This window comes from Bos javanicus, chromosome 5 (assembly GCF_032452875.1).
Source record: "Bos javanicus breed banteng chromosome 5, ARS-OSU_banteng_1.0, whole genome shotgun sequence".
Classification (NCBI taxonomy): Eukaryota; Metazoa; Chordata; class Mammalia; order Artiodactyla; family Bovidae; genus Bos; species Bos javanicus.
In genome coordinates, this window is record NC_083872.1 from 73,318,684 (window position 1) to 73,335,971 (window position 17,288).

Genomic DNA, 17,288 nt, shown 5'->3' on the forward strand with positions numbered 1-17,288 from the left:
CAAGGCTATATTTTTCACCTTGCTTATATAACTACTACGCAGAGTACATCTTAAGAAATGCTGGACTGGATGAAGCACAAGCTGGAATCAAGATTGCTGGGAGAAATATCAATAACCTCAGATATGCAGATGACACCACCCTTATGGCAGAAAGTGAAGAGGAACTCAAAAGCCTCTTGATGAAAGTGAAAGTGGAGAGTGAAAAAAGTTGGCTTAAAGCTCAACATTCAGAAAACTAAGATCATGGCATCCGGTCCCATCACTTCTTGGCAAATAGATGGGGAAACAGTCGAAACAGTGACAGACTATTTTTGCGGGCTCCAAAATCACTGCAGATGGTGACTGCAGCCATGAAATTAAAAGACGCTTACTCCTTGGAAGAAAAGTTATGACCAACCTAGATAGCGTATTCAAAAACATTAAAAGACATTACTTTGCCAACAAAGGTCCATCTAGTCCAGGTTATGATTTTTCAAGTAGTCCTGTATGGATGTGAGATTTGGAGTATAAAGAAAGCTGAGCACCGAAGAATTTTTGAACTGTGGTGTTGGGGAAGACTCTTGAGAGTTCCTTGGACTGCAAGGAGATCCAACCAATCCATCCTAAAGGAAATCAGTCCTGAATATTCATTGGAAGGACTGAAGCTGAAACTCCAATACTGTGGCCACCTAATGCAAAGAACTGACTCTTTGAAAAGACCCTGTTGCTGGGAAAGATTGAAGGTGGGAGGAGAAGGGGACCACAGACAATGAGATAGTTGGATGGCATCACTGACTCAATGCACTTGAGTTTGAGTAAACTCTGGGAGTTAGTGATGGACAGGAAGGCCTGGTGTGCTGCAATCCATGGGGTCGCAAAGAGTCAGACATGACTGAGTGACTGAACTGAACTGAACTCAGAGCCTCTGTTGAGGCTTCCCTGGTAGCTCAGCTGGTAGCTCTCCTGAAATGCAGGAGACCCCAGTTTAATTCCTGGGTCAGGAAGGTCCCATGGAGGAGGGCATGGCAACCCACTCCAATATTCTTGCTCGCAGAATCCCATGGACCGAGGATCCTGGCAGGCTACAGTCCATGGGGTCTCAAAAAGTCAGACAGGACTTAGCACACACACAGAGCCACTATTAGCCTGGTGCCTGGGGGAGTCCAAGGAGCAGGCTCCCTGTAGATCAGCCCTGCGCCAATAGCAGGACCAGAAATCAAACTTCATTGATTTCAGTGGTGAGGAATTTATTTTCGCTTTCACCCTTCACCACACAACCTGGCCTCACCTGCCTGAAACATATTCACTTGGCAGCCACACTGTGCTTCCTTCCTGTGTTCTCATAGGTTGCTATAGGGCAAGCCCCTTTATCCTAGATGACTTTTGTTGGATGTTAAACAGTTGCAAAAACAAACACTTTCTGGCATTTTGCCACATGCATGGCAACTGCATTTCTTATTTCTACTACTCTTCCTCCTCCCCATAGAAGTGTCATTTGCTCACCCCCAAAATACTTCTTTCATGTCTATTAGAAGCCTGAAACTGTGGTGGGTCTTCGGGATTTAAAAGAAAACATGATAGATGTTCTTAGAGGTATCTGGTGTTACTTTCAACGTTTGTTAAAGATTTTCAATTCATTGATTGAGTCACTCATTATTCAAAACTATTCATTGATGTGTCATGAGCAGCAGTCATAATTCAGCAGTAAACAAGACAAACACACTTGCTGCAGCCCTTGGATCTTGAAGTCTAGGGGCAAATGCTGATATTGAACAAATAACTCCAAGTGCCAAAGTGTAATCAAGGAAAATCATAATAATAATGACAATAACTGACAGTTATAGAATTTTTACTACATGGCAGGGGCTGTTCTATGTGATTTATATGCTGTAACTTAGTTCATGCTTACAGCATTATTCTCCCAATTTAATATGAAATGGGAACATTGAAGCTCAGGGCAATATGCTCAATTTGCCCAAAGATCACAGCTATGGGTACAACTCCAAGTGGTAGCTTGGGTACAACTCCAAGCCAAGGGATTCCAGCTCCTACACTCTTAACCACTCTACCACTGTGACATAATCTGATGGTCAAGAGATACTTCTTGGAGGAGGTGATCTTTTGGCTGAGATCACAAGTCTGGATTCCAATAGCTTTGATGAAGAGACCAAAGACACATATTTTGAGGATGAGAGAAAATAGCAAGTGGAAAAGCTGCTAAGATCAGAGAGTGTTTCATGTTTGGGCTTCTGAGGGAAGCCCAGAAGTCCTGAAGGCCTGCTACCTACCTCACGATGCCTAGCTACCTCCATGTCCCTGGTGCCAACTCTTTGGAGGAATGACACAGTGTCCTTAGCAAGAAGGCTCAACACTCCTCTCAGTCCTAGTCCTGAGAATACGAGGAAAACCCACTTACAGAAAAGGGCTCTGAGTCCCCCTCACCTATGTCAACAAAATGAAGCTCTTCCAGTCTCAGGTCACCTATTCCAGGGAGAGCAAGGTGTGCTGGAGGCATCAAGGAAATTTGTGGCGGGTGATGTAGTTACTGAGGTAACAGCCTTTTCCTTGAAAGATCCATTCCAGAGGTGTTCCTAAGATCAGAACTTGAAGTATAGAAAATCTCCTTTTTTCCACTTCAGTGGATATTTGATAGTTCTGTGGACCTGTGGGAAAGAGCTTGAGACTTTAGGAAAAGCAGGGGCAGGCAAAAGAGATCTCTGGTTTTTCTTTTCTTTTTGAATTGGATAAAAATATGTTTCAAGCCAGAGAATGGATGAATAGATCAGAGCAAAATTCTGTTAACTTCCTCCCCTATTTCCTTCTGCCTCCTACTCTGCCCTAACCCCTGAGTCTTCTTCATCACCAAGCAACATTTGGGAGACTGAAGGGTACCCAAGCTTCTTGCTTCTAAGACCCCAGGCACCTGCAGATCATAAGAGCTGTGCAGCATTACAGCACGTGCGGAGGTGATAGGATCATGCCTACACTGAAATATTTAGGCTCCACTTAATTGTTCATTCACTGTCAAATGCAAACGTACACATAGTTGCTCTTGCATTCATTCTGTGGATGTGTTTTGAAGTCCAATCTTTGTTCGAATCTAAAACGCAGGTACTATTTAAACTGTGTAACTTTGGGCAACTCCTATACTTTTTCTGAACCTTGGTTTGGTAAATGGAAAAATTATATGACCATTCAGGATTCAGGGCAAAATTAAATGACATAATTTATGTATGCCCATGCTCAATAAACTGTGTCATTAATATTATAGCTATTATTACAACTATAGGCCAGGATTTAAGATCATTATTAATTAAACAAGTAGTTATTAATATTAAGCAACAGCTTTTGGTCAGTGCTGGGCTAGGGCCCATAAAGATGAGAAAAGATGGTTCCTACTCTTCAGAAGCCTTGTCTAGTGAGAGAGATAGACCTCTATGTATAGCAAAAGCATTCAAGAAAATCACAAGAATTAAGTCAAGCCTGCTGACTGAGATATTATGAAATGGGAAGAGGAAGCAGAAAGCTGAAAGAGCTGCTTGGAAGGTGGGGCAAGCTCTCTGAAAGGGCACCTTCCCCTATGGAGGGAACTGAATCGCTCCATGGAACTTGGGAAAAAAAAAAAACACCCAGATAATGGTGCAAGTGTCTGAGAAATGAGAACATTCCCAGTGTGAGATGTATCCCTTTTGGAAGGCTTTCACTGCATGATAAGAAAAATGACAAGTAAGACAGAAAGAACATCTGCTGATCCAATTACAGAGCATACTCTGAAGAATCATGCCAGAGGCTTTATTTGGCCCCTTACATGAAAGATTCTGTGACCCAGAGACAGAGCCCTAGGTGCTATGGATGCCAAGCAGGAGCATCTTCAGTGGCATTTTCTAGTCTAAGAGGACTCAAGTGTAGGGCTGCATCCGGCAATGGCCAGGAGGTAAGATAGTTTGGGTGTGAGCCAAGACAACATGGGCATGGAGGGGGCGAGCAGTCTTTCTTAGGATACATCAGGAATCATTTTTCCATTTCTTAAGCCATGTATATGTTTATCCATCCACATACTCATCTACTCAGCAGAGCGCATACTGGTTAGAGGGCAGAGAAATGCTCATAGATGGGCCAGCATTCCATTTGCAGAATATTAACAGGTGGGGGTTGAGCTGTGGAATGATGCTTTTACTATTACCTTTTGCTCTGAAAACTTTTGGGATGATAATCCTGTAAAGAGGGGCTCACATGACAATATGATGAATGAAATGCCTGTAATGCAGGTATGCACAAAAACAGCTGAATGATTCATTTGGCCCTTGGAAAAATGAGACTTTGGGATTAATTCAAAAACAAGGAGAAACTTAAGCTGAGGCTTGAAGAAAATTTTCTGTTTACTTAGTGACGTTTGATATTGCAGACAGTGGAAGCATCAAATGTGGAGGCAGGAGGAAGTAGAAGAATAAGGTGCATTTGGAGAACTGTAAACATTTTGGTAATGAAGGAGTTTACAGTGCTTTGGAGGAAGAAGTGAGAAAAAAAGAATTGGGAAGTAAATCAGATCTTGAAGGCCTTATGTTTTAGTCTCAGCAACTTGGATTTAATCAGGAAAGTGATAGAAAGATATGGGAGACACAGATAAAAAGCATGGTCCCTACTCATGAGAAGCCCACAGCTGAGCAGGAAAGAGGGACACAGATTCATCACAGGAGAGCAATGTGACCAGGAAGAGCCACAAGCCATGTTTGCTGGGCGACCCCCTAGGCAGTCTCTGCTCTGGGACTGTGTCTACCTGTGGCTGATTCTGAATGCTTTTCTGTAACTCTCAAAGCCAATGACAAAAAGCATTCAAAAGTAGAGATTTCATGGAAGGTGTGGGTTGCTTCATCAGACTTTTCCATTAGCCATTTCTGATACGTCTCTCCAACTTCTTCCCCCCGCCCACCCAATCTTTTTATCTCTCTTCCTTTGTTAGGTACATGTCCACTCTTCCCTTTAACTTGCAAATATCACACAGCACAGAAAAGCCCAAGTAGGTCCCCCAGTTGTTATAAACATACATGTTATCAAAGATCAGGCAGTTAAATCACTCAATGGAGGGGGATGGGGGTAGAGCAACAGGGAACGGTGAGGACGGGAGCAAACTGGGGGCACACACTTCACCTAGGAGAACAACATCAACTACTCCCCCACTGGAGTGTTGCCTTTTAATTACATTTACAAAATAAGGGCGTAGTTGTTTTATAGTATTGTATAACAAAGTGAATTAGCTATATATATACTTATATCCCCTCTCTTTTGGTCCTTCCTCCCACCCCACCGCCATCCCACCCATCTAGGTCACCACAGAACATTGAGTTGAGCACCCTACACTGAGAAAACCATAATTCAAAAAAGATACACGCACCCCAATGTTCATTGCTGCACTATTTACAATAGGACAAGAAGCATCCTAAAAGTCCATCAACTGATGAATAGATTGTTGCCTTTTAGAAATGCTGGCCCAGTAGGGCTAGATGCTCCATTTTTTTCAAGGGAAGAAATTTAGGCTCTTAGCTGATTCTTCAGGTTGATTTTCATTCTTAATTCTAGTTGTTAACTGATTCTTAAAAAAAAAAAAAACTCTGAGGTCACCAACCACCAACTCCATCTCAACTAGACACAAAGCAGACTTCTTGCTAATCAAGTCAGACCATATTTAAAGTGTCAGTGGAAATAACACCATCCACAGTGTTATGAAAGCCTTCACAGTGCTTCTTGATCAATTGACTATAAGGAGTTAGAGTTAAAAAGAGTCCAGTAGACTACTGTGAATATGTAAATATATTTAGCCCATTTAAAATATATTTTGGGCTTCCCAGGTGGTCCAGTGGGTAAAGAATCTGCCTGCAGTGCAGGAGATGCAGGAGACATGGGTTCAATCCCTGGGTCAGAAAGATCCCTGGAGGGGTGCGTGGCAACCCATTCCAGTATTCTTGCCTGGAGAATCCTATGGACAGAGGAGCCTGGTGGGCTACAGTCCATAGGGTCGCAAAGAGTCAGACACGACTGAAGCGACTGAGAACACACACACACACACACACACAATATATTTTGTTAATTACAAATGGGGGAAAAAATTTAAAAGACTGTGGGTAAAATAAACATATATGAGGACTGCATCTAACTTCCAGTCCTCCATATGCAAACTGAGAGACAACTCATCCTCTCTCTTCTTCACAGAGCCTGCTCTAGGTGTAAATGTATTCTGTCATGCATTCTCCAGAAATACTGCATGGGCCACATTGTGGAGAGGATGGCAGCAGAGATCATGATAAGTAGTAAGACCTGCCATGAGGCTTCCCTGTGATCTTCAAGACAGAGGACCTGTGTCAAGCTGCGGGTAGAGTAGTATGAACCTGTAAGTCTGAATGACTGGGAGAAAGAGCCCAGGAGTTGGAACCACGGGATCTGGTTCTTATTCTGCAGAGTCACTAGAGTTCATGTTGAAAATAAAGTTATTCTGGCACTTAAATTGGTAGCTGCTGCTGCTGTGTTGCTTCAGTCGTGTCTGGCTCTTTGTGACCCTATGGACTGTAGCCTGCCAGGCTCCTCTGTCCATGGAATTCTCCAGGCCAGAATACTGGAGTGGGTTGAGAAGACTTTTATTCAGGACTATCACATTAGGAGTCAAGGCTATTGCAACTGGGGAGAAGAATTCAGCTCAATAGTAAACAGAGCAGAGGCAGCAGGATTTATAGCCAATCAACAGAGTGAGGGATCAGTGGATGGAAAATTGCTAAGAGGAGACACTAAGGGGAGGGAGATTTTTGCTAAACTGACTTAACAGGATTCTTGCTGAAGGCAGACATGATTTACACATCAAAGGTGAGGGATGATGAACTTGATCAGATTATCTATGGTGATGAGGTCATCAAGGTTAGAGGATTGTTGAGGAACTGACTTAGCAGGATTCTTGCTAAAACTGGGCTATTGTAGGGCTGTCTTAGGACAGAATGGGGGCAAAGGTTGATACTTACTCAAAAAGATGGCTCAGAGGGGCCTGACTAGAGTTCAGTTGAGGAGAGGAGTCCTTGTCAGTGAAAAATGAGCCCTTTCTTGGATTTCAGCCTTTCCATCTGGGTAATGACATAGTTGCCTAGGTGACTTTCTCTGGCTTCATAGCTAAATCCCTTCTTCAGGGAATCCTCCCTGGTCTTCCTGGCTCAGCCCCAGATGCCCTCTTTGGTCCAGATCAGCATCCAAACAGCTAATTCCCCCTCCCTCTCTTACCAACCAGCAGAGCCCTTGAAGCATGTTGTCTTTGCAGCACACCCCATCCAGGCTTTTGCTCAGGATCCACTCTAGCTGCAAAAGGAGATAGAAATTATCCACATTCTTTTCTCAGCTTCTACTGAAGAAATGGTCCCTTCTTGTCTTTTATAAGGGTTTTCACTGTTGATCTGTATGAAAAAGCAAATAAACAAGAATGGGAATTTCACAAATTTTCCATGTTTCTACTCCTCAGAGTCCCTTTTACTAAGATGGTGACTTCAGCTTTGTCTACATCCCTGAAGGAGTCACCAATTTTCTTTCCTTGACTTTAGAAACAAGGGCCACGTGGACCTGGACCTACCTCTACAAAGGCCACTTTCCTAAAACTTTGAAGAACCAGTCCAGGGAAACCATAAGAACTTCTTCATCTAAACTGGATTCTTTGAAAAGTTAATTATTTACTTAGTTGACTGTACCAGGTCTTAGTTGCAGCATGTGGGATCTAGTTCCCTGACCAGAGATTGAACCCAGGTCCTCTGCACTGAAAGCACAGAGTCTTAGCCACTGGCCCACTAGAGAAGTACCTAAACTGAATTCTTTATGTCAGTGAAAATGTTCAGACTGGGAATCTTTTTAATCCCTAAGAATTTTTATCTTTCCATTCCCAGACTTTTTTCATATCCCTTCCATGGTCAGGTGTATCTTAACATTCCTTTTGGCTCATAAGGGCTTCCCAGGTGGCTCAGTGGTAAAGGATCCACTTGCAATACAGGAGATGTGGGTTTACTCCCTGGGTCAGGAAGATCCCCTGGAGAAGGAAATGGCAACCCACTCCAGCATTCTTGCTGGGAAATCCCAATGACAGAGGAGCCTGGCAGGCTACAGTCCAAGCAGTTTGCAAGAATAGTTGAGCACAACTTAGAGACTAAACAACAACAACTTGGCTCATAAAGTCCCTTCATCAAAAAGCCAGATAGTAGGCCCAGTTGTTGCCAACTCATTTGCCTTCAAAGATTAGGCAGTTGAAATAACTAGAGTGATCACAGTAGTCAAAGAAGAGAGATGAGAGGGACTGGCACAGCGATTCAGTGGTTAAGACTCCACCTTCCAATGCAGGGGGCAAGGGTCAATCTCTGGCCAGGGAACTAAAGTCCTACATGCTGTGGCATGTGGCCTAAAATTATGAACAAACAAACAAGTAAATAAATTGTTGTATCATTGTAAAAAGCCTTTAAAAAAAGATAGTGAATAAGTGAAAGTTGCTTAGTCGTATCCGACTTTTTGTTGACCATGGACTGTATAGTCCATGGAAAAAAAAGATAGGAGGCAATCAAATGAGATTTGCCTTTAAAGCTCTCAACATCCAGTTTGAATGTGTCTGCAGATCACCCTCCTAGTTAGAAGGTCCATGAGAAGAGTGATGGTCTCTCTTCTTTCTGCCATGATATCCTCGCAGTGCCTAGGCATTATCTGACCAATAAATATTTGTTAAATGAACACATAATGATTGAAAATCACTCAAGGAACAGATGGATTAGGATTATGGATTTCCATGAATTCCAGCTTCAAACACAGATTCTATCTCTGATTAGATTTTAAGTTCCTCTAGTTGAGAGCTCTGTCTTTATAGTAATGACAGCTTGCGGCTCATTATAAAATAATTTTCTCTTTTACTGCCTACCACAACCTGAAACATCATTGTAGTTATTTACTGATGAGAAAATTAAAGCCTGAAAGGCAGAAATAATTTATGCAGTATCTAGACTTTGTTGAGCCTGAGCTCACTTTGGTGAGCCTGAATTTGAACCCAGGTTTATCAACTTGCAACATGGAACTCTGTCTTTATGCCATGTGCTGCCCTCCTGTTTGTCTTGAGATGAATTTGTAGCTTTATATAGTCAAAGAAGCTGCAGAGACAAGGTAGCTTCTATTTCAGACCCAGCATTGATATTCTGTGAAGAAGGCTGAGCGCCAAAGAATTGATGCTTTTGAACTGTGGTGTTGGAGAAGACTCTTGAGAGTCCCTTGGACTGCAAGGAGATCCAACCAGTCCATTCTGAAGGAGATCAGCCCTGGGATTTCTTTGGAAGGAATGATGCTAAAGCTGAAACTGCAGGACTTTGGCCACCTCATGTGAAGAGTTGACTCATTGGAAAAGACTCTGATGCTGGGAGGGATTGGGGGCAGGAGGAGAAGGGGACGGCAGAGGATGAGATGGCTGGATGGCATCACTGACTCGATAGATGTGAGTCTGAGTTAACTCTGGGAGATGGTGATGGACAGGGAGGCCTGGCGTGCTGCGATTCACGGGGTCGCAAAGAGTCGGACACGACTGAGTGACTGATCTGATCTGATTGATATTCTAATGACCTTGCAGCTTCCCAAGGTAGGAGTTTGGAATGAGAAGCAGTAGGCCGGACTCGTCACTCCCAGAGACATTGCCACTATTCTACCATTGCTACATATTAAGTTTCCATCTTGGATGTTCCAGAATGAATCAAATCTCCCTCTCAAAGCCTACCATCATAAGTTTTACTTCCCCAGGTGATTGCCTTGGTTTTTTTGTTGTTGTTTTTGTTTTTCCTTTTGTTTACATATTCAAGAATAATCAGAGGCAAAGTGTTGGAGCAGATTTCAAGGATAATGGACTTTCACTTTGGAAGAAACGTCAAAGAGAGGAGGCTAACTCCTGAGATTGAATAGCAATGATGACATTCTCCAGGGCATCAGCTTCCTTCCTTCATTCAACAAAGACTTTTTCAGCACCTTCTAGAAGGTGTGCTTCGTTCATAATTTTACACACTTGGAACATAGGCTTGAATGTGGACTTTATATTCCTGTTCGTCAAGATCATCAATTTATTCATCATCATATTATTAAGTATCTCTGATGCATAAAGCTGTGTTTGTGCTTTGTGAACAAGACATGCATCCAACCCTCATGACCATTGGATGTGGCGGGGGCGGGGGGAGGGCGGGGGGGGTGCGGGGGATGGGTTTCTAGATGTCTCCTTTTAGATGACTAATTACTTTGTGAAAGTTTCTCTGGTTTCCACACTGACGTCTAGGGTGGTGGGATGGTATGTATGTGAAGGGTTCCTTCCCCAAAGCAAGATGCCTCCCAATCCTGAAGGTCAGACAAGGGTTATTCACTAAGGTGTTCCTGGCATTTGCCCCACAACATGTGTCCTGTAAGCAGAAACACTGATGATTGTGTTGAGATCTGGTTATTAGCCCTTAAATTCTAGTCTAGCTGTCTGATTCATCTCTCTATTGTTGTACCATGTGGGTCCATTTCCCCCCATTTATGTCTACAAATACAAGCTCTTTATAAGAAAAAAAAAAAGGAAAAAAAAATCCTAACATTGTAGCAGTTAAATCTTCTCCTTTCCAATAACACCCCCAGGGAGCACGTTAGAGTAACTATATATAATAGGTAAACTTCTTTCAGAGGAGAACATTTCAGATTCAGAAGGCCGATTACAGAGCACATTAGCCAAACATAAATCCAGAAAAGAATGGAAAAATGCCACATCTCCATGTCCTGAGTTTGCCCTGTTCTCACACCATTGTAATGCGAAAGTGAGTTTCTTATATTCTAGAGAACTCTTTCCTTGGGAAAGTTAGAGGAAACAAGTTTGATGGGCTATATTCACAGAAATGTGCATGGTTTCCAGCCTTATAAAGCCCATAGTTTGGTGGGGGTACAGATGAACAAACAGACAAGTTCCATATGTTATGTAATAGCACAGGAGATGGGTGCCATGAAAACGTGTTTTAAGAAAAGTTTACAGTCTCAGAGGATTGGCAGAAAGCTTCAAGTAGGAAGTTGCATTTAACGCTGAAGAATGGCCAGCACTGGTCACAAGAAGCAGAAGAGGGATGGTGGTAGGTTAAAAAAAGTCCAAAACTGGGTAAATAGCATGAGCAAAGGGCCAGAGATGAAAAATAAACATGGAGAAGGTAGGGAATGCAATTAGTTTCCATGAGTCTAGATCATAAGATACGGTGGGAGTGAGGCAGATAGAGAAGGAAGGAGACTGGTGAGGCTGAGGATGAGGGGAATCTAGCTAAAGACAAAGCCAGAGAGGTGAATGTGGCCCCAGTTCATACAAGGCTTTATACCTATCTTTTCCCACAATGTCTCTGGACTTTGTCATGTGACTGGGTCTGTTTGGGCCAGTAGAATGGTAACAAAGGAATGAAAGTTGCTCTTGCTGCCTTTGGGACTTAGTCACCACAGGAAGTCATTCAGACTAACAAGGGGGGTGGTGAGAGACATGTGGCCCAGCTCCCCCATCACCCTCGGCAATCGTCAGGCATCCAGGGACAGCCAGCACTTGGCTGATCCACCAACTGGAAACACATGAATGAGCCCAGCTGACACAGGTGCAGCGGAAATGAGCCATCCCAGATGAACCCTGTCCAAATTGCCAACCCGGAGAATGATGAACAAATCAATGGTCATTGTTTTAATCCATTTGGTTTTGGGGTGGTTTGATGAGCAGTAATAGAAAATAATACAACTCTCATTTCCACCAAGTTCCTAAGGAAGCAAAACACAGGAAAACCAATAGGAGGATACATCAAAGTCCCACTTTATCATTAGCAGATCCAGTTCCCCAAAAGCTCAATGTACAGCCATTCCTTGGTATCTATGGGGAATTTGCTCCAGGACCCCCTGCAGATACCAAAATCCACAGGTGATCAAGTTCCTCATATAAAATGGTGTAATATTTGTTTGTGATATACATACGTCCTCCCACTGACTTAAAATCACGTCTAAATGATTTATAATACCTAATACAGTGAAAATGTTATAGTTTCTGACATACAACAAATTCAAGTTTTGCTTTTTGGAAATTTCTGGACTTTTTTTCCCAAATACTTTTAATTTGTGGTTGGTTGAATCTGCAGATTCTGAGCCCATAGATACAGATGGCTGACTAAGTATGATAAAAATTTGTTTTGAGCTATCATTGAGTTTAACCCTGGAGGTCCAAGTGAGATTTCCCTTTTCCTTTGAATCAAAATCTTAAGGTTAGGATATTTTTCACAGAATTCAAATAAAAACTTTTACAATTTGTATGGAAACACAAAAGACCCTGAATAGTCAAAGAAATCTTGAGAAAGAAAAATGGAGCTGGGGGAACCAGGCTCTCTGACTTGAGACTTATACTACAAAGCTACCGTAAGCAAGAAAGTATGGTACTAGTACAAACACAGAAATATAGATCAATGGAATAAAACAGAAAGCCCAAAGATAAACCGATGCACCTCTGGGCACCTCTGGGTACAAATGAGGCAAGAGTATACAATGAAGAAAAGACAGCCTCTTCAGTAAGTGCAGCTGGGAAAACTGCACAGCTACATGTAAAAGAATGTAATTAGAACACTTCCTAACACCATACACAATAATAAGCTCAAAATGGATTAAAGACCTAAATGTAAGGCCAGAAATGATAAACATTTAATAAACAGAGTGTTAGTTGCTCAGTCGTGTCCGACTCTTGCGACCTCATGGACTGTAGCTCACCAGACAACTCTGTTCATGGGATTCTCCAGGCAAGAGTACTGGGGTGGGGTAGCCATTCCCAAATCAAGGGGATCTTTCCGACCCAGGGATCGAACCCGCGTATCCTGCATTGAGGGCTGATTCTTTACTGCCTGAACCACCAGGCAAGCCCAAATGAACAGAAACCACAGTTGAATAGTCAGGAGACCTGCAGGGGGAGCTCTCATACCCTGCGATGGTAGCTGAGCCCAACAGGAGGAAGAGAGACTCCTCTTTTTTCCTGACAAGGATTCAGCCAGTGAAAAGCCACAGATTCCTCATTTACTACAGCCCTCCCTTCTTCTTTTTCTTCTCCCTCTATAAAAAGATTCTCCTTCCCTTGCCATGTGGGGTCTTGCATGTGGCTCACCATGGTTGTAGACCCCAAATTGCAATTGTCTGCTGATTCTAAATAACCCATTTTTGCTGGAGAAATATATGGCAGTCTTTTTATTTTAGATCAGTGTGTGCTGTGAGAAGAATTTAGGTGGTATGCAGCCACGGAATTAAATATCATTGAGTCACATACTGAGACAGCCCTTTTTCAATTTCCATGTTTCTGATTAAGGCAAGCAGGAAGTCCAGTTTACTGTCAGCATATCTTTAGCAGCACTCTAACACTTGTTACGGGCTTCCCAGGTGATGCTAGGGGTAAAGAATCCACCTGCCAGGGCCAGAGATGCAAGAGACACAGGTTCTATTCCTGGGTTGGGGTGATCCCTGGCAGCAGGAAATGGCAACCCAGCATTCTTGCCTGGAAAATCCCATGGACAGGAGCCTGGCGGGCTACAGACTGGTTCCAAATAGGAAAAGGAGTACGTCAAGGCTGTATATTGTCACCCTGCTTATTTAACTTACATGCAGAGTACTTCATGAGAAACGCTGGACTGGAAGAAGCACAAGCTGGAATCAAGATTGCCGGGAGAAATATCAATAACCTCAGATATGCAGATGACACCACCCTTATGGCAGAAAGTGAAGAGGAACTCAAAAGCCTCTTGATGAAAGTGAAAGTGGAGAGTGAAAAAGTTGGCTTAAAGCTCAACATTCAGAAAACTGAGATCATGGCATCCAGTCCCACCACTTCATGGGAAATAGATGGGGAAACAGTGGAAACAGTGTCAGACTTTATTTTTGCGGGCTCCAAAATCACTGCAGATGGTGACTGCAGCCATGAAATTAAAAAACGCTTACTCCTTGGAAGGAAAGTTAAGACCAACCTAGATAACATTTTGAAAAGCAGAGACATTACTTTGCCAACAAAGGTCCACCTAGTCAAGGCTATGGTTTTTCCTGTGGTCGTGTATGGATGTGAGAGTTGAACTGTGAAGAAGGCTGAGCACCGAAGAATTGATGCTTTTGAACTGCGGTGTTGGAGAAGACTCTTGAGTCCCTTGGACTGCCAGGAGATCCAACCAGTCCATTCTGAAGGAGATCAGCCCTGGGATTTCTTGGAGCGAACAATGCTAAAGCGGAAACTCCAGCACTTTGGCCACCTCATGCTAAGAGCTGACTCATTGGAAAAGACTCTGATGCTGGGAGGGATTGGGGACAGGAGGAGAAGGGGAAGACAGAGGATGAGATGGCTGGATGGTATCACTGACTCGATGGACGTGAGTCTGAGTGAACTCCGGGTGTTTGTGATGGACAGGGAGGCCTGGCGTGCTGCGATTCATGGGGTCGCAAAGAGTTAGACACGACTGAGTAACTGAACTGAACTGAACTGAGCTACTGACTGACTGACTGAACCCTTTCTTTAGTATATTTTAAAAAGAGAAAGCAGGTCTCAGGCTAAAAATCTTTAGCAGACAGCACGTTAGAGTTTAGTAACATTATTGTGTGTGTGTGTGTGTGTGTAGCATTTATTCCCTATGCACACCTTCTGGTTTCTGGAAAGTGATCCCAGGTTTTTATGTACTAGAAATTTTTATAAGTAAATTTTGGTAAAATGTGAGTAGATTTAAACCTATGTAGTGAGTTGTTGTTGTTTTTCAGTCACTAAGTTGTGTCCAACTCTTTGCAACCCCGTGGACTGTAGCACACCAGGCTCCTCTGTCCTCCACTATTTCCTGGAGTTTGCTCAAATTCATGTCCACTGAGTCGGTGATGTTGTCTAACCATCTCATCCTCTGTTGCCTCCTTCTCCTTTTGCCTTCAATCTTTTCCAGCACCAGGGCCTTTTCTAATGAGTCAGCTCTTTGGTGGTCAAATTATTGGAGCTTCAGTATCAGTTCTTTCAGTGAATATTCAGGGTTGATTTCCTTTATGAATGAATAATTTGATCTCTGTTCAGTCCAAGGTACTCTCAAGAGTCTTCTCCAGCACCACAATTTAAAAGCATCAATTCTTCAGTGCTCAGCCTTTTTTATGGTCCAACTCTCACATCTATACATGATAATGAAAGTACATGTGTATGGCAAAAAAGAGGAGAAATACCTTGAAAGTGATATGAAAATGACCCATGCTTAGTAAAGACTAGTTCAAGGCAATCCATAGACAGCATTTGATTGCTGGTTAAGCAGCAGTATGATTAAAGAGTGGAGAGTGGTGAATTTTTTATGTCATAAAGAGGATACTTGGCAAGTTACTCTGAGCAGTAGGTTACTTGCCCCACCTTGGGGAAGGATGCCTGTACCATCTCACTGGAACCTGTCTTGCCATTTGGCAACTCCGTTTCCCCAAAGTAGAAGCATTTTGGCCAGACTGGCACAACTTCTTGAAAAATATGACATAGAGATTTGGCTTCCAAACTCAGATTTCACATATTCTCCAAGTGACAGCCAGACTTGTTGGTTTTCTTAAAGCCAATCCTCTAATAAAATAATAATCACTTTCCCCTCAGTCCTATGGACATTACCCTATTAGAATATGAAGTCCAGGACTTTGTCTATCTTGATCACTCTTGTATCCCCAGGAGTTACAACAGTGTCTGGATCATAGCAAAATAAAGTATACATGTGTGAATACCTGAATAACTAAATGAAAATGTTTAAGAGTTTTCAAATACTTAAAATCTTGGAGCCAATATAGAGCTACTCTTGACTTTGTGGAGTGAGAAGACCCAGACTTTATCTGTTTGGTTTCTTTATACCTTCTGTATAGGCAGAACAGTAGTGACACAAGAATCACATTTTTAAAAGACTTTTAAACAATTAAATTATTTATTTTTTAATCAAAGGATAATTGCTTTACAGAATTGTGTTGTTTTCTGTCAAACCTCAACATGAATCAACCATAGGTATATGTATATCCCCTCCTTTTAAACCTCCCTCCCATCTCCCTCCCCATCCCACCCCTCTAGGTTGATACAAAGCCTCTGTTTGGGTTTCCTGAGACATACAGCAAATAAGAGCAGTTTTAGGTTCACAGCATGTAAAGACATTTTTCACATACTCCCTGCTCCCACACATAGCATCCCCCACCACCCCCCACTCAGGTTATTAACATCCCCCACCTGAGTGGTACACTTGTTATAGTTGATTAACCTACCAAAGTCCATCGTCTACCTTGGGGTTCACTCCTGTTGTGAATTCTATGGATTTAGACCAATGTATAATGACATGGATCCATCATTAATGACAGAGTATTTTCACTGCTTTAACAATCTTCTATGTTTTACCTCTTCATTCCTCCACCTGCCCCAACCAATTCCTGGCAAACACCCATCTTTTATTGTCTTCATAAGTTCAGTTCAGTTCAGTCTCTCAGTCATGTCCAATTCTTTGCAATCCCATGAACTGCAGCACACCAGGCCTCCCTGTCTATCACCAACTCCCAGAGTCCACCCAAACCCATGTCCATTGTGTCAGTGATTCCATCCAACCATTTCATCCTCTGTCATCCCCTTCTCCTCCTGCCCTCAATCTCCCAGCATCAGGGTCTTTTCAAATGAGTCAACTCTCCTCATCAGGTGGCCAAAGTATTGGAGTTTCAGCTTCAACATCAGTCCTTCCAATGAACACCCAGGACTGATCTCCTTTAGGATGGACTGGTTGGATCTCCTTGCAGTCCAAAGGACTCTCAAGAGTCTTCTCGAACACCACAGTTCAAAAGCATCAATTCTTCGGTGCTCAGCTTCCTTTATAGTCCAACTCTCACATCCATACATGACTACTGGAAAAACCATAGCCTTGACTAGATGGACCTTTGTTGGCAAAGTAGTGTCTCTGCTTTTTAATATGCTGTCTGCTGCTACTGCTAAGTCACCTCAGTCGTGTCTGACTCTGTGTGACCCCATAGACAGCAGCCCACCAGACTGCCCTGTCCCTGGGATTCTCCAGGCAAGAACACTGAAGTGGGTTGCCATTTCCTTCTCCAATCCATGAAAGTGAACATTGAAAGTGAAGTCGCTCAGTCGTGTCCGACTTTTAGTGGCCCCATGGACTGCAGCCTACCAGGCTCCTCCGTCCATGGGATTTTCCAGACAAGAGTACTGGAGTGGGGTGCCATTGCCTTCTCCAAATATGCTGTCTAGGTTTGTCTAGGTTGGTCATAACTTTCCTTCCAAGTAGTAAGCG